The following is a 22,064-nucleotide window of genomic DNA, read 5'->3' on the forward strand; positions in this document are numbered from 1 at the left end:
CGTAATGTATTTGTGTATGTATTTGATCTGGCAGACTCATGAATCATGGCTATTGATTGAGATGAGTCTGACAGAGATGGAGACACTCAGACCTTATTTACACCAACTGCACGAATCATTAAATGTTCTCCGCTTGGTTTCTGAGCTATTGTATGAATCATTGCTCTGATCTGGGATTTCAGTGACCGTTACTGAAGATGACGCAATGATTCATGTGAGCTTGTCATTGCCATCTCTTTGGTTTATTTCTGTTGCTACCAATGCTGGGCAAACTGGATTCATTTGTGTTTGGAACTAATTATGAGGAATACAGATGGCCTGTAATGGTTTCTCCAGAATATGCTGTGTGCGTTTGCCAGTGAACAGTTTCGTGTGTTATTGTTTTCTTTGGGCTCAAACAGCAGAACTTGAAACAGTGTATTGTTTGAAGAACTCGTTCTGCTTCTGTCATTAGAGCAAGAGAGACCGGCTCAAATTTGTTTTTTTTAATTAAAGAAATATATATAATTAGAAATGTTAAATGTTGTGCTGATAGTATTTTTAATGGAAAAAGCCATTAGCCATTAATTAGAAAAATGTGAAATTAATGAGTTTCATTTGTAAACTTTTGATGGAAGGACAGAGGGATGGATGATGGATGGATGGATGGATGGACAAATTGATGGATGGATGGATGGACTGATGGATGGATAGATAGATACACGGACAGATGGATGGATGGACAAATGGATGGATGGATAGATAGATACACGGACAGATGGATGGATGGACAGATGGATAGATGATGGATGGATGGACGGGTGGATGATGATGGATGGATGGACAGATGGATGGATGGGCAGATGGATGGATGGATGGACAAATGGATGGATGGACTGATGGATGGATAGATAGATACACGGACAGATGGATGGATGGGCAGATGGATGGATGGACAAATGGATGGATGGATAGATAGATACACGGACAGATGGATGGATGGACAGATGGATAGATGATGGATGGATGCAAGAATGGATGAAAGGATGGACAGATGGATTGACAGGTGGATGGATGAATGGATGGATGGACGGATGAATAGATGGATTGACAGAAGATGGATGGACAGATGAATGGATGATGGATGGACTGATGAATGGATAGATGGATAGATGGACAGATGGATGCATGAATGGATGAAAGGATTGACAGATGGATTGACAGATAGATGGATTGGATGGATGGATTAACAGATGGATGGATGGATGGAGGAATAGATGGTTGGACAGATGGATGGATTGACAGATGGATCGATAGATGGATGGACGAAAGGATAGACTGATGGGCGGATAGATTGACTGATGGATGGATGGACGGATGGATGGACGGATGAATAGATGGATGGATTGACAGAAGATGGATGGACAGATGAATGGATGATGGATGGACTGATGAATGGATAGATGGACAGATGAATGCATGAATGGATGAAAGGATTGACAGATGGATTGACAGATGGATGGATTGGATGGATGGATGGATTAACAGATGGATGGATGGATGGAGGAATAGATGGTTGGACAGATGGATGGATTGATAGATGGATGGACGAAAGGATGGACGGATGGACGGATAGATTCACTGATGGATGGATTGATGGATAGATGGACGGATGGATAGATGGATGGAGGGATGTATTCTATTCAAATGTATGTAAACAGATCAGAATGCCTGATTCCAGCTAACAGAGCGAGCTCATCCGTATGAGGAACAGGACTGTAAAATAAACATTTGTCGAACATCGTTAAGAGGTTACTACTTGTTTCTGAACCTTCACAGAACATTCAAAAGTAATATTCCTATAATATTTGCTGATAAATGGACTGTTCCTTTAACAGATTCGCAATTAGAAAAACGTTCAAAAACTGGATGCTTTGAATCTCAAGAGAACATAACGTTTTCATAACCTTTCCAAAACGCTCTAAAGATATACATTTCTGTTCGCTGGGATCCTCTTGTATCTGTGATTTGACTCGCATCTAAAGGGAATCGCATGAAAAAGCATTTCTCACTCCTGAGGAAAAACATTACACGGAAAGTTAAGTTACTCTGCGCTGTGAAATGATTCCTGTTCTTGCTCACACACACACACACACATACACACACTCATCTGTCAGAAAGAGGCCAGTTTCTGCGTCTGTGCTCTGCCAGTCCAACTGAAATGTGTGGAGCTGGAAGAGTGATCTGGAGGTCTGGGAGTGAAGGACTGGGTTAATGGAGAGAGAGTCGCTCGCGTCCGCATGAGTGATGCGCTTCCTCTGACACTGTTGTTTTCCACTGAAATGCATGAGATTATAAAGATGAGGGAGATATTGGAATCTAGCCAGGTCAATTTCAGACATCTCTCTCTCTCTCTCTTTCTCGTTGATGATGATTTCTGTGACATTTGGAGTGGAGAGTCGCGGTGTAACATTAAAGTTCCTCAGTGAGACGGATCTGTGCAACCGTTCGGCCAAATCCCATTTTGTTGAGAGAAAATGACAGTCATTCCCAGCAGACTGACGCTTGAGTTGGACTCAGGTTAGAGAAACTGGCAGGAGTGTTTCCAAAAAAAACGTGATTTCAGAAGTGTGTGTTCGATAGAGCTATCAGAAACGTCCAAAGCGTTTCTCAGCAGTGTTTCTGTTCTCTGTCCTAAATTTCGGTCCCGGATCCGCTGGGAGGCCATTAGTGAAACGAGAGAGTTTGAATGATTTTCATGGTGTGTTTCTGAATGTTCTCAGAGCTCAGTTGAGAAGCGCTGGGGGGAATCTGACACAAACCTTGTTTTTGTAGATCAGAAATGCCATGATTTTTGGCTTTGTACAGCGGTTGTATCATGGCGTTTTTGAAAAGCTGTGCTTGAACTGTTGAAACGTGGTGAAAAACGGCAAAGTCACAATTTCAAATCCCAGTTAATCATGTAGACAACAACTTTATAGTTTAATGCACTGCGGCTCGCTTTGGAGAAAAGCTTCTGCCAAAAGCATATTTGGGGTTGGTGAGATCCATTCATCCATATTTTCATCCGTCCATCTATCCTTTAATCTGTCCATCCATCCATCCACATCCAAACAAACATCCTTTAAGTTTAATCAGTCCATCCATCCATCCATCCATCAATCCTTTATTCAGTCTATCCATCCATCCATCCATCCATCTATCCATCCTTTATTCAGTCCATCAATCCATCCATCCGTCTGTCAATCCATCCATTCATCCTTTATTCAGTCCATCCATCCATCCATCCTTCAATCAGTCCATCCATCCATCAATCCTTTATTCAGTCCATCCATCCATCCTTTATTCAGTCCATCCATCCATCCATCCTTCAATCAGTCCATCCATCCATCCATCCTTTATTCAGCCTATCCATCCATCCATCTATCCATCCTTTATTCAGTCCATCAATCCATCCGTCTGTCAATCAATCAATCCATCCATCCATCCATCCTTTATTCAGTCCATCCATCCATCCTTTAATCAGTCCATCCATCTATCCATCGTTTATCCATCCATCCACCCTTTAATCAGTCCATCCATCCTTTAATCAGTCCATTCATCCATCCATCCTTCAATCAGTCCATCCATCCATCCGTCCATCTGTCAATCCAGCCATCCTTTATTCAGTCCATCCATCCATCCATCTATCCATCCTTTATTCAGTCCATCCACCCACCCATCCATCCATCCATCCTTTATTCAGTCCATCAATCCATCCATCTGTCTGTCAATCCATCAATCCATCCTTTAATCAGTCCATCCATCTATCCATCCTTTATCCATACATCCATCCTTCAATCAGTCCATCCATCCATCTATCCATTCTTTATTCAGTCCATCCACCCACCCATCCATTCATCCATCCATCCTTTATTCAGTCCATCAATCCATCCATCTGTCTGTCAATCCATCCATCCATCCTTTATTCAGTCCATCCATCTATCCATCCTTTATCCATACATCCATCCTTCAATCAGTCCATCCACCCATCCATCCTTCAATCAGTCCATCCATTCGTCCATCTGTCAATCCATCCATCCTTTATTCAGTCCATGTTTTAAACCTTTAAACTTTCAGATTGAGTCTTGTTAAAATGTAAGGTTTGTCCTGAAAAACGTCTTGCATTCAAACTTGTATTGCAATTATGCACCCGCTTCATTTAACTGCAGGACTTTAATTGGAATTTATAAAGCATTGTCAGTTTGATTCAGAATGAAGCACAGCTGATGTTAATACCAATGCACATGATCTGCTGTGAGAGCGTAGCGCTGTGTTCTCCTCACAGGTGACACCCGATCAGATGCTCTTGTTGAGGTGGATATTGTGGCCGCTGAAGGCTAAACACGATATCTTTATACTCGGCTCTTTCTTCCCGGGGGCCGAATAGTGGATGTCAATCACAAACTCCACCAACCAAATCCTCTGTACCGCACATGTCACCGGGGGCCTTTCAGGAGCTCAGGCTCTTATTGGCTTTTCTTATCTCCACAGTCCAGTGAGGAATCGCATTTCATTTGTCATGTGTTTTCCCCTCTCGGATACCATGAGCAGCGGTGCTTAAAGCCGATATGGTTTCTGCTTCGTAATGACAGCACAAACACATGTGTTCATGAAAAAAAAACACCACATGGGTTGAGGAAATGGAAATAAATGAAATTATGTTGATGAATTCTGACTTACACAGAGCCATCAGTCTTCATTTGGTCACCAGATACGAGTTTTCTTGGTTCTCCTGAGTGAAATCTCCATGATGATGATGTGCAGGCGTCCCGGACCGCGGACTCTCCCAAACATCTCCTCGTCTCTTATGGATATCAGGGGATCGGATATCCTACATTTGCCCAAGAAGCCTGAACATTGCACATAGCTCTTTCTTAATTTCCTTAAATTCTTCTTTGTGATAGATGTGGGTCATATTTCGAGCGTTTTATGTCCTCTCTGGACACATAAACTAGATTTCAGTTGAAACCCGATGCTCGACTCTGAGGAACCCGATAGGAAATTCTCCAGGATATTGATGAGTTCAACCCGACGCTCTGAACACATCAGTCGTGATTACAGGCTCCAGTCGCCTCATTACGCTGGTGTGTGAACGGATGCTGAGAGCTTCACTGACGCGGAGGCTAACCGGACGCGAGCCGCACGACAGCGGAGAACCGGATGCTTTATTATCTCTGGTGGAAACCTAAAGTGCAGGTCCATGCACACTCAAACAGATCATTTTTCCCACAAGCCATGCTATTCAATTAGAACTACAAACACAAATAAAAAGTGTTAAAAAACTACAAACATTGTCCTGTAGACTTCAGTCACTTTAATGCAAATGCAGAAATGCTCATTGAGATAGAGAGATGATACGATTCATACTATTCCATCACTCACTAATACATGTATATATATATATATATACACTCACCTAAAGGATTATTAAGAACACCATACCAGTGTTTGACCCCCTTTCGCCTTCAGAACTGCCTTAATTCTCCGTGGCATTGATTCAACAAGGTGCTGAAAGCATTCTTTAGAAATGTTGGCCCATATTGATAGGATAGCATCTTGCAGTTGATGGAGATTTGTGGCACGAAGCTCCCGTTCCACCACATCCCAAAGATGCTCTATTGGGTTGAGATCTGGTGACTGTGGCGGCCATATTAGTACAGTCAACTCATTGACATGATCAAGAAACCAATTTGAAATGATTCCAGCTTTGTGACATGGTGCATTATCCTGCTGGAAGTAGCCATCGGAGGATGGGGACATGGTGGCCATAAAGGGATGGACATGGTCAGAAACAATGCTCAGGTAGGCCGTGGCATTTAAACGATGCCCAATTGGCACTAAGGGGCATAAAGCGTGCCAAGAAAACCATTACACCACCAGCCCAACAGTGGGAACAAGGCATGATGGATCCATGTCCTCATTCTGTTTACGCCAAATTCTCAACAGAAATCGAGACTCATCAGACCAGGCGACATTTTTCCAGTCTTCAACTGTCCAATTTTGCAAATTGTCGCCTCTTTTTCCTATTTGTAGTGGAGATGAGTGGTACCCGGTGGGGTCTTCTGCTGTTGTAGCCCATCCGCCTCAAGGTTGTGTGTGTTGTGTCTTTGCTGCATACCTCGGTTGTAACGAGTGGTTATTTCAGTCAAAGTTGCTCTTCTATCAGCTTGAATCAGTCGGCCCATTCTCCTCTGACCTCTCGCATCAACAAGGCATTTTCATTTTAATATTTAACAATATAACATGCTATACTCAATATAACAGTCATACTCAAAATCACCATTCTATAGTCTAATACTCTCATGTTTTGCGAGTACATTTTCTACAGAAATGTAATATGAAGATTGTGACATATGTAACATTTGCAATGCCGGTACAACCATAGATATCAATACAAGTTTATCCACCTGGCAAAATTTGGAGAAACATATGCGTTTTCAGTATAAAGACACTAATGATCCTGCACAAAGAGCCAATTAAAGGGTTTGTTCATCTCCAAATTAAGATTGAGTGATCATTTGCTCACCCTCATGTCTTTCTAAACCTGCTTGACTTTTATAAATGCTAAAATAATTTTCTTTTCCGTACAGTGCAAGCAGAGAGAGAGAGAGGGTCCAGGGGTTGACAAGCTCAGAAAGCACGAGAAACAGCGTCATACGTGTGTGAAAGAACATGAGGGTGAGTGAATGATAACACTTTTCATTTTTGGCTGAACTTTAAATTGTGCAGGAAAAACCAACAACCCTGTGAATGTGAGGAGTTTCTTAATGATTCCCATATTCTGAAGCGTTCAGATCTTCTTTCAGCTCTGACGTCTCCAGTGATGGGTTGCTGTTTTTCATAGTCGTGCCGTCTGGGAGGTTTCTCGCTGTTATCTCACAGATTGTGTTTTTGGCAGCTTGAACTTTTCTAATGACTTTAAAAAGTGTGTTCAGGTCTCCATTCAAAGCAGGATGTGTTATCAGAGACGAGGAGGCCGAAGACATTGTGATATCCGTGCCTGTCCAAAATAAACATTCTACTGATTGAGTCTCTAAGATCTAATTAGTGCAATAATATTTGTGCTTTTCTAAGGCAGCATGTGAACGAGCTGTTGTCAGATGGGGGTCTGTGACCCGTTTTGGGTTCCACACATAAGATCCATTTATCAAGACGGACTGAAGACGCTCTGTCTCGATCCCCGGCACATATTTTACAGCTGTTCTCAAATTGCGTGACCTCGCTCGTCTCCGTGTGCCAAATGCCCGCGTTGAGGAACCAGGGAAGTGCCGTGGAGTTTATCGTTGAATGTGTGCCAGAACCTTTCAGATAACAGGAGCTCTGCCTCCATGACATTTACAAAGTGTTCTTGAAATAGTGTCTCGATTTGAGTCTAGCTGTGAGAGAAGGGAATCAAAACAAGCGCTAAATTGCTATTATTTTACAGATGGCTTCTGCTGGAGTCAAACCACATTTTTGGTTTACTTACTGTGATGTCAAAATGTTTCTCGAATTTGATTGGAAAATTGAACTAGTTTATTCAAACTTGAATAAAAGCTCCTGAAAACACACGCACACACAATGTAATAGTTCTAATAATTACATTATGTATAAAATAAAATATTTGAATATTTGAATATAATCATTTTATCACATGCACACACAATGCAATTGTCCTAATAATTTTAATATTACATTATATATATAAAATAAAATATTTGAATATATTTACACTTGTAAATGTTTAAATTATATATGTATATATATAATCATTTTATCACATGCACACACAATGTAATTGTCCTAATAATTTTAATATTACACATATATATATATATATATATATATATAAAATAAAATATTTGAATATATTTACACTTGTAAATGTTTAAATTATATATATATATATATAATCATTTTATCACATGCACACACAATGTAATTGTCCTAATAATTTTAATATTACATTATATATATATAAAATAAAATATTTGAATTTATTTACACTTGTAAATATTTTAATTATATATACAGTATATATATATATATATATATATACTGTATATATATATATATATATAATCATTTTTATTATTAATTATATATATTTTCAGCATCATGAAAAAAATTAAACAACAATAAGATATTTTATTTTATATGATTTATTGTTTTGTGTTTTTTTTATTGTATTCAGTTTAATATATTAAAATGTATAAAGTTATCTGAAAACATAGTGGGGCTGTATGGCAAACTTAAACATTGTTCTTAATTTATTTAAAAATGTAGTATTTAGAGAGGGAAATGCATATTAAGGAAGAAATAGGCATAATTTTCATATTTATAGCTACATTAAAGAAAACATAAAATGAATAATGTAATCATTGTGTCGCAGATCTTCAACTAATTAATTAATTAAGAATTTTGCCCAACTCTGCCATAATTGAATTTTGATGCCATAATTTAATTAAAATGCTGCTCAAGGTCACAGATCAGCATCTGCTTTGTGGACTCCAGCTGAAAGTGTTCTCTCAATCCCAGCATTATAATATAATTGACATGAACAATATCAGATAGCAAATGCAGGAGATTGAAAATAAATGAGTAACAAACAGCCAAACGCCTTAATCAGCATGATGAGGAAAACACATGTTCCTGATTCGCCAGCGGCAGAGACGTTTGTGTCGGTGGACCACCAGCAGTGTTTACCATATCTGTCCACGTGAAGTCGATGAAGAAAAAAACGTTCGTCCTGAATCCTGACGTCGATGAAGAAGAAACGCTCGTCCTGATATCCTGCACTCACTTCCTCTGAAAGCTCATTTAATTTCTTATTTCAATTGGCTTTTTTCAAATTTTTTTATTCATGTTCCTTTCAAGTTTTAATACATTTATCAAAGCATAACAATGTTGCAGCACACATAAGACCAATGATTGTGATGATTTTATTACCCAAACTCTTTGATTTGCCTTTGATTTATTCAGGGCATTAAAATGTTTGCCTTCATTGGTTCAAGGTGAAATATTCTCCCCAAAGAGGGCCAAACCACGAAGGTCCTCCAAGGTCAGCGTCATCCGTCATATACTGCGGTTTATTGATGTTTCCTGCTTGCCTTTCCATTCGCTCCTTATTCATTCAGAAAGTGCTGTTGGTATCTAAAGTGTCACACTGCGCTAAGCTCTGCTAGCGTCTAAGCTGTTTTTCTCTGTGAGGATGAAAGCATCAGCACTGCTGGGGTTCGGGTCAGCAATCCTGTCACGACGGGTCAGGGAGACGGGACGTTCTGGCCTGATTTCAGCCCAAAACTTGCAGCCCTGTACGCTTGTCCTTCTCGAGGGAAAATCACTTGAGTGAAAATGTCACTAAACACCAAGCGAACACATCAGATCTCAGCAACATTCTTCATTTGATAACATGGTTATTTATTGCAGTCTGTGCGTGTTTGCATTTGAGGGTTTGGGAAATGAAATTAATACTTTAATTCAGCAGGGATGCATTAAATTGATCAAAAGTGACAGTAAAGGCATTTATAATGTTACTGATGATTTTTTTAAACTTCCTAGTCATCAAAGAATCCTTAAAAATAAAATATATCAGGGCTTTAACTATTTTCAACATTGATAATGATTAGAAATGTATGGAAGCTTGTTTCCACCAAATAAAAAATTAAAAAGGTTATTGGGACTTTATCTCAGAATTGCAAGATATAAAGTCGAACGTGTCATTGCAATTCTGAGAAATTGTATCATATTAGAGTGATTTCTGAAAGATCATGTGACACTGACTGGAGTAATGATGCTGGAAATCACAGGAATAAATTACACTTTACTATATATTCACATAGAAAATCACAATTTTATATCCTAATAATATTTAAAAATTGTTTTACTGTTATCTGATTAAATAAATGCAGCTTTGGTGAGCAGAAGAGACTTTCATTCTTGCATTTGGCAGATGCAGCTCATATTGAAATCAAGATACACATTAAATCAGTTCATGCACTCCTGGGAATCAAACCCATAACCTTGGCGTTGCAAGCACCATATTCAGAGGCAGTGTGAGCTAAATTCATTCAACGCTGTAAAAAAAATCCTGTTGTTTTTATGAAAAAAAAAAAAAAAAGCTGTGGTTACCAGAACTTTACCGTCAAAAATACGGTATCAATGTTATTGGTTTTACCAAAGACTAGTCCTTTTAGGCTAACGTTAGTCATGCCACTCGGGCACCAACTTGGCAACGCCTACGGGCAGCTATTTCGGACTAACAAGACCATGCAGGCTCCTATCTTGAAAGGGTCGAGTCAAAACTGCACTTTCACTGGTCACCAGGACATAAAAACTGGATTTATAGAAACAACAGTAAAATATGATAAAAATCGCTGAAAAAGTTTGATTACTTTGCCCCAAAATAAGGTTTAAAAACGCCTTTCCCCCCACAGGTTATACTACTGCGCATGCGCAAGGGTTCTCTCGCTCTGTCGCGCGCGCGCTGTACAGTTGTACGTGCGCACTCTTGCTCGCTCGCTCTAGATTCCGGGAGATTTGAACTAATTTGCGGTCATTAGGGAGCCGCTATCAATCTGCGGACCTCGGGAGACACCCGGAACTTCTGGGAGACTTGGGATGTCTGATATTTACACAACAGACACATACACAGCATATCAAATCTGCCGCCTTTTCAAACAGTAACATATTTTCCGCTTTCGCGAGCCTCAACCGTGCGCATGCGCCGTCGGTGGAACCAGACGATAGGCTTAAACAGAAAATTTCCTTACTATTTAGATCGAACTGTACATTTAATATACTTTTACTAAAATTATATTAAATGTACAGTTCGATCTAAATAATAAGGAAACTTTCTGTTGTTAACCAATCAACAGTTTTGCATCGTCTTTTACCGTTAAAATCACGATCATTATTTTACAGTGTACCTGTTGGCTATTTTAAAGCTTTATTTTAGACACCTCGAGGCCTTTAAGGTTTTTCCCAAGATTTGACGTTTTGTATATTTTCCTGGTGTCACAGTTTCAACCTAGTGAAGGCCATAATGAAGCGTTTTAACAGCCTGTCATCATCAGATCTGGAACCAGCATCAGCCGTGAACCCTCCGTCACCTCAGACCGACTGGCATGTGAGTATTATTTCGCTTCCATATGTCTAAACGCCGGCAGCTGGCACTTCAGTCCCGCTTTACAGACCAGCCTGTGGAAATAGTGTCTTAGCTCATGTAGTTTGAGTCCGAGCAGGTCATAATGTGCTGTTTCTGCACCCCAACGTTTGTAAACATGCAGTCAGGAACGCTTCATGCTTTTCTACACACGTTCTCCATCCGTCATGATATTCTGAGCTCGAGTGATATTCACGGACCGCTTGAATCGCGCTTAATTAAGCAGATGTGTTTGCTTTCCCGACATGCACATGACAGAACACAACAGGTCTGAGTTTGGTGCAAACAAGCCAACAAACAGACGTGTGTGTACAAACACGGCGAACATGAAGCAGATCTGCTTTCATAACAAGGTGCTCCTCATAAAGTGTGCACTAAACATTTTCAATCACACAGATGTGTGTTTACAGTGGAATATAAACGTGTTTATCTCACTGGATGCCACCAGCAGCCTGTCGAGTCGACTTTACCTGACGGGAATGAAAATGAGCTCCTTTCCCCTGTAAAGACTGACGGGGTGAAATAATAGTCTGATTTTTCTAAACGGAATGCTTTACTAAACCTATTGACAAAATGAATTATACATTTCACCTACGATGCATCAGGCTCTTATGGCTCATTTAGTAAGATATAGTGAGAATATGGAGGAAAAAACAGCTTGATTTCACTCAGAGCAAAAATTGAGTAAGATTTTCAGATGGCTACTGATATATTCATAACAGTGCAGCAGATAATTTCATAAAATGCATATAAATATCAATATCTGCCAATAAAATGATATTTAAATCCTTAGTTTGATGATCTGTAGTTTTAAAACATAATACAATGCAATACAAAAGCCTGATGATCATATTTAATGATTTTTCTATAAAATGATGATGACTGATGCTTCACTGTAAAAAATATTTTCAAGATTTGTTATCACAACATATTTTCTTTTGTCAAATCAAATTTATAATAATTTATTTAGTTGCGATAACTTATTATTTTGAGTTTCTGATGATTAAATTAATCTCCTTTATTCTATTAACTCACTTTTTCCAGTTCAATCAACTTAAAATTTTAAGGCAACCAGTTTACTTACTTTTTTAAGTTAAACCAACAATATTTTTTTTTACAGTGAAATCAAATTTTTTCTTTTGTCAAATCAACTTAAATAATTTGTTTATTTCACTTAACATATAATTTTGAGTTTCTGCTGGTTAAATCATTCTCCTTCATTGTATTAACTCACTTTTTCCAGTTCAATCAACTTAAAATTTTAAGGCAACCAGGTTACTTACTTTAAGTTAAACCATCAATATTTTTTACAGTGCAGTTGAAATATTACACTATCAAAGTTATTCTTATGTTTATTTGAATAAATCAGGTCAGATTTGACACAGAAAGACTCGTGAAGCTCGAGCTGAAAGAGGACGTTTGTACAATTACGCTAAAAGACTTTTACTTGATGAACAAAGTCTAGAGGCCTTAGAAACTGCATGCTTATCATAATGCGATGAAGTAGCTTCAATATGATACTGTTTTTATCGGGGTAAAATTACATATTGGCGTTTTCTGATATGCAAATACATTAAAATGACAGCCGGTTTCAAATAAACAAAATCTGATTCAAATATTATTTCAATAAGTATTTCTCTACAAATCAAAGTTTGTGATTCAACTTTTGTTCATGGATTGATTCGATCTATTTATTAAGGAATGTTTTTAAATACTCATGTTGAAGAAATTAAAATACTTCCATAGCCAGATCTCTGTGAAGGTGAGCGGTCACAGTCGAGGTGATATTCGCATTACTTCGGATGTTCTCCTTCTCGTTTCTTCACTGCAAAGAAACACAGGCCATAAATAAGGAACAAATTAAAGGAGAGAAAATCAATAGGACCACATTAGAGCCCTAATTTGGTGTCTTAAAAAAGTCTTCCTCACACTGAATGTATGGAGAAATTGGCCCCGGCACTGATTCATGGAGGACGAGTCCACTGCGTGAAGACATCGCCATAAAGACATGCACATTAAAAGCCACTAATAGGCCATTCAGAATTAATAAAGCAGCATCCTAGTCCTGCTTTTCATAACCCTCAAACATGATGATTTGAGCTCAAATAAAAGCATTAATCTGTACACACACACACACACACACACACACACACACACAGTTCAGTGTTTAATGCTGTTAGCTGAATGATTTAGGATGCTTGACTAATGCTGCCTCACTCTCATTTGTTCAAAGCAATATTTCCCTTCAAGCTCTTTTAAATATATAATATATATAATATATAAATATATATATATATTATCAAATTATTTTTATAAATAGGACCATTGTTTGCATGGCAACTGTTTTTTTTAGAATGATTTACATTTTAATACATTTATTTTGCTAATATTTGCTTTTATGTAGGCTGATTTAATTTAAAAAAAGGTCATTGTATTACAGTCTAATGAAATTAACCTTTGAGAATAATGAGAATTAAAATGTCCAAATGCATCACAGTAATGAGAATACAAGGGAAGACTTAATTGTCTTGAAAAACAATATTATATTATATTATATTATATTATATTATATTATATTATATTATATTATATTATATTATATTATTATATTATTATATTATTATGGAAGCGTATTGCATTCACTTGAGGAAAAAAATATACTCTGTTTTTCTGAAATAACAAGTTAATTATCTCAGAATTAAGAGATAGAAACAGAGCAAAAACTCTATTTCTGTCATAATTCTGAGATAATTAATTTGTTAATTCAGAGAAATAGAGTAAAACCTTTTTTTCCCCAAAAAAATATCCCGTAATTCTGAGATAATTAACTTGTTAGTTCAGAAAAACAGAGAAAAAATTTTTTTTATGAAAAAATATCTAATAATAATGAATAACTCGTTAATTCAGAAAAACAGAAAACTTTTTTTCATGAAAAAATATCTAATAATTGTGTGATAATTAATAACTCGTTAATTCAGAAAAACAGAGCAAAACTTTTTTCATGAAAAAATATCTAATAATTCTGAGATAATTAACTTGTTATTTCAGAAAAACAGAGTAGCAATATGCTTCCATATTTTATTTTATTGTAACAAATGCACATTTGAATGATTGCGTTTTGTTTTCGGGGTCATTATTCAGAAATGCTCGATCAGTCTCCATATATCCTGAAATGAGCTCTACCTTTTCCAAACACTGAAGTGCGTCTGACAGGTGCTTCTCCATCTTATAATTAAAGATAAAGTTGGAAACAGAGGTCACTGTGGTAATGTGAAAGACACATTTGTACGTTCATTAAGGCCTTCAGCATTAGTCTTGATTGTAAATGTTTGTAGCCGCTCCAGCTTCATATAAAAAGCATCATTTTTTGGCAGGAGCACGGAGCGTCCGGGACTGTTAGAGCTGATAAACCTTTGGCTCGACTCCCTCGTTTTATCATTATTATTCCTTCATGCCACAGTGAAAAAAAAACTAATTTCAGTGGTTCAATAATAACAAATGTGCTTAATGTGGACGTTTCATTTAGCGGTTTGAGGCCTTTGGTTCGACAGCTGTAAAAACTTTAGGAAACATTAGGAAATGCTTTAGTTATATATAACACCTTAGGGATTAGATATATTGGTTACATTTTACAGAGAACAGTACACAATGCAGGCTATACGCACAAAAGCTTCTCCTGACAGACGGAGCCATTCCCATTTTGTCAGGACTTTGACACTTGCATCTAGAATGTACATTTCCAGAAGAAAATGTGACGTGGTGCTTGCAGTGGCAAAACTCACCACCCGGTTGCTAGGGTGTTCTGGGTGGTTGCAAGGCTGTTGTTAGGGTATTCTGGGTGGTTGCTATGCGGTTGCTATGGTATTATGGGTGGTTGCTAGGGTGTTCTGGGTGGTTGCTAGGTGGTTGCTAGGGTGTTCTAGGTTTATGCTAGGGTGTTGCTTGGCAGTTGCTAGGGTGTTCTGGGTGGTTGCTAGGCTGTTGTTAGGGTATTCTGGGTGGTTGCTATGCGGTTGCTATGGTATTATGGGTGGTTGCTAAGGTGTTCTGGGTGGTTGCTAGGGTGTTCTGGGTGGTTGCTAGGTGGTTGCTAGGGTGTTCTAGGTTTATGCTAGGGTGTTGCTTGGCAGTTGCTAGGGTGTTCTGGGTGGTTGCTAGGCTGTTGTTAGGGTATTCTGGGTGGTTGGTATGCGGTTGCTATGGTATTATGGGTGGTTGCTAAGGTGTTCTGGGTGGTTGCTAGGGTGTTCTGGGTGGTTGCTAGGTGGTTGCTAGGGTGTTCTAGGTTTATGCTAGGGTGTTGCTTGGCAGTTGCTAGGGTGTTCTGGGTGGTTGCTAGGCTTTTGTTAGGGTATTCTGGGTGGTTGGTATGCGGTTGCTAGGGTATTATGGGTGGTTGCTAGGGTGTTCTGGGTGGTTGCTAGGGTGTTGCTAGGGTATTCTTGGTGGTTGCTAGGGTGTTCTAGGTTGATGCTAGGGTGTTGCTAGGCAGTTGCTATGGTGTTCTGGGTGATTGCTAGTTGCTTGGGTGTTCTGGGTGGTTGCTGGGGTGGGCACAGAGGACTTTGGTGTGATCCTAATTTTTATTTATTATACATGTTATATCACTGTCTTCGATAAAGTTTTGTCTATCCATTTATGGTGTAATTTTTTATTTTGGGGGTATTTTTGAATTTATTTACTTCAAAAAGTACCATATTTTCTATGTAAATTATGCTTATTTTTATATTTTATTTTTTAATTTTTTTTAACTACATTAAAATATCATTCCAATAAGTTCTTAGAGCTAAAACCTAAAGATGAAGTGACTTTGCTGTCTTATTTTGGCTTATTTTAGAATGCTCTAAATTACCGTTTTTCCCATTCATTTCTATGGGTGCCCATTTTTGACCCAAATACAAGATTAAGGAGTTTTTTCTTCACCCACTTAACATTGTAGAATTGAGTCAAAAAAAAAAAAATGTGTGTGTTCAGGAGGCAAACTTAGGAACAGTAGCCAAGTCTAGTACCGCTCATATCAAGGGAAGTATTTTTTTAAAAAATTAATCAACTATTTTGCCCACATATGTCATTGGCCAGGTTATACTAATTCCCACCTGCAGTCCCCGGGCAGGTATTTCTCCCACAGAACTGACGCTCACTGGATATTTCCTCTTTTTCGGAGTCGCTGGCCTGTGATTGGCCGATTCGATGTTGTACAGGTGTACCTAATAAAGTGGCCGTTATGGTCTTTACAGTGACATATGCTGTAAGCTTGTACTGGTTTAATTTAGCGTTTGCACTGGTCCATCACAGTCACTCATTATTCAATTAGACACACTTTAATTTGTTCAGGGGGCCAAAGAGTTTCAAAGCTCTTAGTGTTTAGTGGCTTATTAACTGTTCTACATGCTCCTTTATACCGCGGATCCCCCCGACGTAGCCCCCATCCATCAGCACTATATGAAATTACATTTGTTGCTATCTTTCCTATCAGACATACCTCACCCGACCACTAACTCCTTCCCCCCGCAGCTGCGCGAGTGCTTTTTATCTGATGTCTTACCAAAACCATGTTTTCTAAGCAGTTGCCGTGGCAGTATCGAATGTATTTCAGACGTTTGAGGCCAAAAGTGATTTTATGAAACATAATTCACCTTTGTGACGGTGTTAGTCGATTCCCGCCATGCGTTTGTGTTCGGTGGTTCTTATCTCGCTCTGGTTGGAAACAAAAATAAAAGAAAGCATGGTGTTTTTTGTGGCACGTCAACTCAGATTTATAAGCTCCAACATGTCTCCTCTCTCCACAGAACGGGAAATACTTTGGCTGAGAAAGTCTGGCTGTCATACCGTAAAGAAATATGATATTAAAATGCAGTAGTAGAGACAACACACTTGACCGGACACGGCAACCTCGGCTTATGAACTGATATATCAGCGTGTCATCGATCTTCAGCGAGGACAAAAAGTTATGGATTTATGTCAGAATGTGAAAAAGGAAAAGGGTGCAAACATATCCCCTCCTCTAGGGGGCGCCGAAGTGCTCTGAAAACACAGGCAGAACTTTATGTTCAAACTGTTGAAATATAGGCCTGGATCGATCACGTTATCCATGACAGGATGGTAAGGTGAGCTAAAACAAAACTTCAGTTAATAAACACTCATGCATGATGCCAGCCAGTATCAACAGGTGTGTTTTGTTGAGTCGCACAAAATAATGTCCTTGACTTGGAAGGAGCGAGTTACCGACCACAGCATATATTTCACTCCCTCAGTGGTCAAAAGCAACAAATCTGATCTTAAAATAATGAATCAGTTTATGTTTTTAGCCTGAGGAATAGCAGGAGCCCTGAATGTCTTGTTTTTCATGGAAACACCTTGAAATAACATATTTCTTTTCTTGCCATTCTTCTGTTTTTCTTCACATTTCTCTGGTGTTCATGAGGTGATGTTTATAATGATCAGGCCAGCGGGTCAGGGAGGTCACGGTCTCTCGTGTGATGGATGAAGATGTCTTTGCCGTTATCGCTTTGTAAAGCACATCCCTCAGCCCTCGTGCGTTTACTCGCATCGACCTTCTTCGCGTCGGCTCACGTGTGTGTTGGAGAGAAAAGCATCTTTTTAACTCGTCAACTAAAAACTATGGATTTACTTTGAAACCATTTGAAATTTTGTATTCATCAAGTTAATGAGCTAAATTATTTAAGATATTAAGGACAAATATCTGCCAGTGGGGTCAGAAAAATAAACTTTTCTTGACCCTTTTATTAGGTAATTGTTCTTGTTTAAACTCACTTCATCTGAATACAATTTTCATTAAACAAGTCTTAAAGGAGTAGTTCACTTTAAAAAAAAAAAAAAAAAACTTTTGCTGATAATTTACTCGCCCCCATGTCATCCAAGATGTCCATGTCTTTCTTTCTTCAGTCGAGAAGAAATTAAGTTTTTTGATGAAAACATTCCAGGATTTTCTCCATATAATGGACTTCAATGGGGTCCAAACGGTTCAAGGTCCAAAAGACAGTTTCAGTGCAGCTTCAAAGGTCTTTAAACGACACCAGACGATGAATAAGTGTCTTATCAAGCGAAACGATTGCTCATTTAAAAAATAAATAACAAAGTTTAAGTTTTATACCATTTGGTTCCCATTGAAGTCCATTATATGGAGAAAATCCTGGAATGTTTTCATCAAAAACCTTCATTTCTTTTCGACTGAAGAAAGAAAGACATGGACATCTTGGATGACATGGGGGTGAGTAAATTATCAGCAAAAGTTTTTTTTTTAAAAGTGAACTACTCTTTTAATATATTCGGTTAATTTGCTTCTTCTCCAGTAAATGTATCTTGATTTAATAATGCTGGAAAACGAGACAGAAACACTGAGTAAATACAAAAAAAATGGCAAGTAACACATTTTAATTGAACATAAAACGCTTAGTATTTTCTTTATAAACGTACTCCACTAATATTTAATCTTTTTTTTTTTTACAGTGTAACTGGTGCAGTTAAAGTGTTTTAATTTTTCTGTTTGCATGACCTTTTAAAAGCATAATTAAGCGTTCGAGGAGAAACCCGGTTTAATAGACGCTAAATATCATGCAAGCGTGGACTCATATTTTCAGGCTTTTGTGGAAGAAGAATAAGATTCCCCGGCTACTCACGTCTGCCGCTTCTGTCAGTATAATGATGACATTGTGCTAAATCTTCTGTTGACACACAAAAGTAGCTGATGAACATCGAAGGCTCTCGTATTGCATACAGTAATCCGCTCATTATTAAACAGATAAGCGTGATCCTTTAAAACAGGTTCAAGGGCACAACAGTTTCCAGTGTCCTGCGTTTCTCCAGCCCAGTGTGGAAATCACTGCAGTTTTAGGTTCGTTAGTTTAGATCGGGTCTGCCGGCCGGACTGTGGTTTCAGACTTCGGCTCCTGAAAGCACATGGGAGTTTTGTGCAAGCTAATTGCTAGATGGAGTGTGTTCAGCGCAGACTGCATGTGTTTGAGTAGATGCACATACTGTAAAAATGAATGCGCTTTATCTAATCAAAAAAGCAGATTACAAACAATATTATTAATTCAATTTAACACGTTGGAATTTAGTAAGAAGTAATTCCTTAAAAGTTAACCATTTAAAATGAGTAAAACGTTTGTAAAAACAACAACAACAAAAAAGTACATTTAAGTCACCATTATGGTGATCATTGTTTGTTTTAGGCTTCGTTAGGATCGCCGTTTCAGTTTACATGTGTGCATTTTGCATTTATGTTTAAAATTATGTTTTGTTTTTTTTTACTTTCATTGTATTAGTTCATGCATTCCCTGGAAACTCAAACCCGTGGCCTTACTGTAAAAAAAAAAAATATTTTCAAGATTTGTTATCACAACATTTTTTCTTTTGTCAAATCAACTTAAATAATTTATTTAGTTCAGATAACTTATTATTTTAAGTTTATGATAATTAAATTAATCACCTTCAATGTATTAACTCACTTTTTCCAGTTCAATCAACTTAAAATTTTAAGGCAACCCAGGTTACTTACGTTTTTAAGTTAAACCAACATTATTTTTTTACAGTTTAGTAATCACAACATTTTTTCTTTTGTCAAATCAACTTAAATAATTTATTTACTTCAGATAACTTATTATTTTAAGTTTATGATAATTAAATTAATCACCTTCAATGTATTAACTCATTTTTTCCAGTTCAATCAACTTAAAATTTTAAGGCAACCCAGGTTACTTACGTTTTTAAGTTAAACCAACATTATTTTTTTACAGTTTAGTAAACACAACATTTTTTCTTTTGTCAAATCAACTTAAATAATTTATTTACTTCAGATAACTTATTATTTTAAGTTTATGATAATTAAATTAATCACCTTCAATGTATTAACTCATTTTTTCCAGTTCAATCAACTTAAAATTTTAAGCTGGCAACCAGGTTACTTAATTTTTTAAGTTAAACCAAAAATATTTTTTTTACAGTGTTATGCTTCATGTTCTACTGTTTACTAAATACTAGGTAGATCTATATCGGGGATGCTTTGTTAGATTAATCAGTAACACTACTATACATTTTTACACATTAGTGAGTTCGTGAACTAACAATTAACAATAATTCTACAGTATTTATTAGCTAAGTTAATATTAATTGAAACATTTTGTAATGCATTTTTTTTAATTAAAAGTTGTATTTGTTGATATGAATGCATTGTGAATAAACTTGAACAAACAACATTGACGAAGATTATTAAATGTTGTACACAAAACTGCACTGAAAAAAATAATATGCTTTATCTAATCAATAAAATTGTGGCAACAGATTACAAGCAATATTATTTATTAAATTGTACTAATTAGAATTAATTAGAATGTTAATTTGATTACCTATTACTCAATTCTAATTTGTTCAATTTAATAAATAATATTGCTTGTAATCTGTTGCCACAATTTTATTGATTAGATAAAGCAAAATTCATTTTTACAGTGTGTTTTACTCCATAACGCCGATCCGGAAGACAATACAATAGTGAATAAAGTCACAGTTTTTGTTATTTTTGGACCAAATTGTATTTTCGATGCTTCAAAACATTGTAACTAACCCACTGATGTCACATGACTACTTTGATGATGTCTTTATTTCCTTTCTGGACAAGGACAGTATACCGTACACACATTTCCAATGGAGGGACAGAAAGCTCTCGGACTAAATCAAAAATTTCGGGAGAGTCATTAATGACATCATTTTAATTTTTGGGGGAACTAACCCTTTAAATAACCTCTATTGTCCGCCCACTAGGAAAGGCCGAGATTGAATGTTACTGAACATCTTTAAATTGTAGATTCTCAGCGGTGTCGCCGTGAACCGGGATAAAAACATGACCCTGTGGCTTGTGAACTTCGTGTGATTTCCCTGCGGTTCTTGTGATTTTCAGCCAGGAAGCGTAAATGCCACCGATTGCCAGAACAAAACAAACTAAACACGTCAAACAGCAAATGAATAAAGTGTTCATATCGTACTTTCTCTGGGGTTATTTTTAGCCGCCGGGCATTGCACATGTCTTGGCCAATGACCCGAGTCTTCATCAATATGTATGTACACAATGGACCCAAGAATAAAAAGCTCTCTCCTCTGTTTTTCCTCTCCCGAGTCCTGTCCCAGCGGGCCACTGATTACCCACAATCCCTTCCCTCAACCATGCAGCGAATGTGCTGAGTGTTTTAAACAAGTGCATCTCTTCTGCTTTAGTATTCAGAAGTATGATGGACGGATGCGTGCGTTGAAAGATCAGACTGAGATCGCCTTCCTGTATCTTACTTGTTAGCCTCTTTAATTAAGAGCGCATTGTTCTGTGGGAAAGAATTGAGCAGGAAAAGCTTCCTGACTCTCTGCCAAGTTAGATTGAGTTTCTCCGTTAAGCTCTGGGCCAGTAATGGAAGCAAGTCAAGCTTGTCAACAGATGCTGTGCCGCAGGATCCGTGTCTTGTCTGTTGGAGCACAAAAGCCATTTCCTGAGGCTTACAGAGGATAAGGTAAAGATACAGGCGTTTTTATATCAGCAGATGCTCGGGTGCGCAAATAATCGGGAAATTAGGCATTCGTTTGGGGAGACGGAGCAACCGTAGAAGGAATGAACTGCAAAAAATAAAATAATAATAAAAAAAAGTTACGTTTTTATCAAATTTTACCATTTAGAAATCATCGAAACAAGATTGGTTCACGTAATAAGCAGCACTACATAAGTGTTTGTGTTTTTGCCACAAGTTAAAGTGAAACAAACAAGGGAAAAATCTGTCAAAGAATAAATACACTTAAATTAAATTGTATTCATCTAAAAACAAGTCTTATTATAGCCATTGATGCTTCTCAAATTAATTATTCTTGTTTTTAAGGGAAAAGTTATTTTATTATCTTTGAT

At 37.5% G+C, this 22,064-nt stretch overlaps 1 long non-coding RNA gene across 3 annotated transcripts in view; it reads left to right on the forward strand.

Annotated features, from left to right (window-relative positions):
* Window positions 1–11,016: 11,016 nt before the first annotated feature.
* The window catches only part of LOC120479143 (uncharacterized), a 40,161-nt gene continuing 29,113 nt past the window's right edge, over window positions 11,017–22,064 (forward strand). For all 3 annotated transcript variants that reach the window (XR_016146579.1, XR_016146578.1, XR_005622845.2), the window contains exon 1: window positions 11,017–11,128. This is a non-coding gene — a long non-coding RNA (uncharacterized LOC120479143). The remainder of the gene's footprint in view (window positions 11,129–22,064) is intronic.

Source organism: Pimephales promelas, chromosome 14 (genome assembly GCF_988280905.1).
Source record: "Pimephales promelas chromosome 14, fPimPro1.hap1.1, whole genome shotgun sequence".
NCBI lineage: Eukaryota > Metazoa > Chordata > Actinopteri > Cypriniformes > Leuciscidae > Pimephales > Pimephales promelas.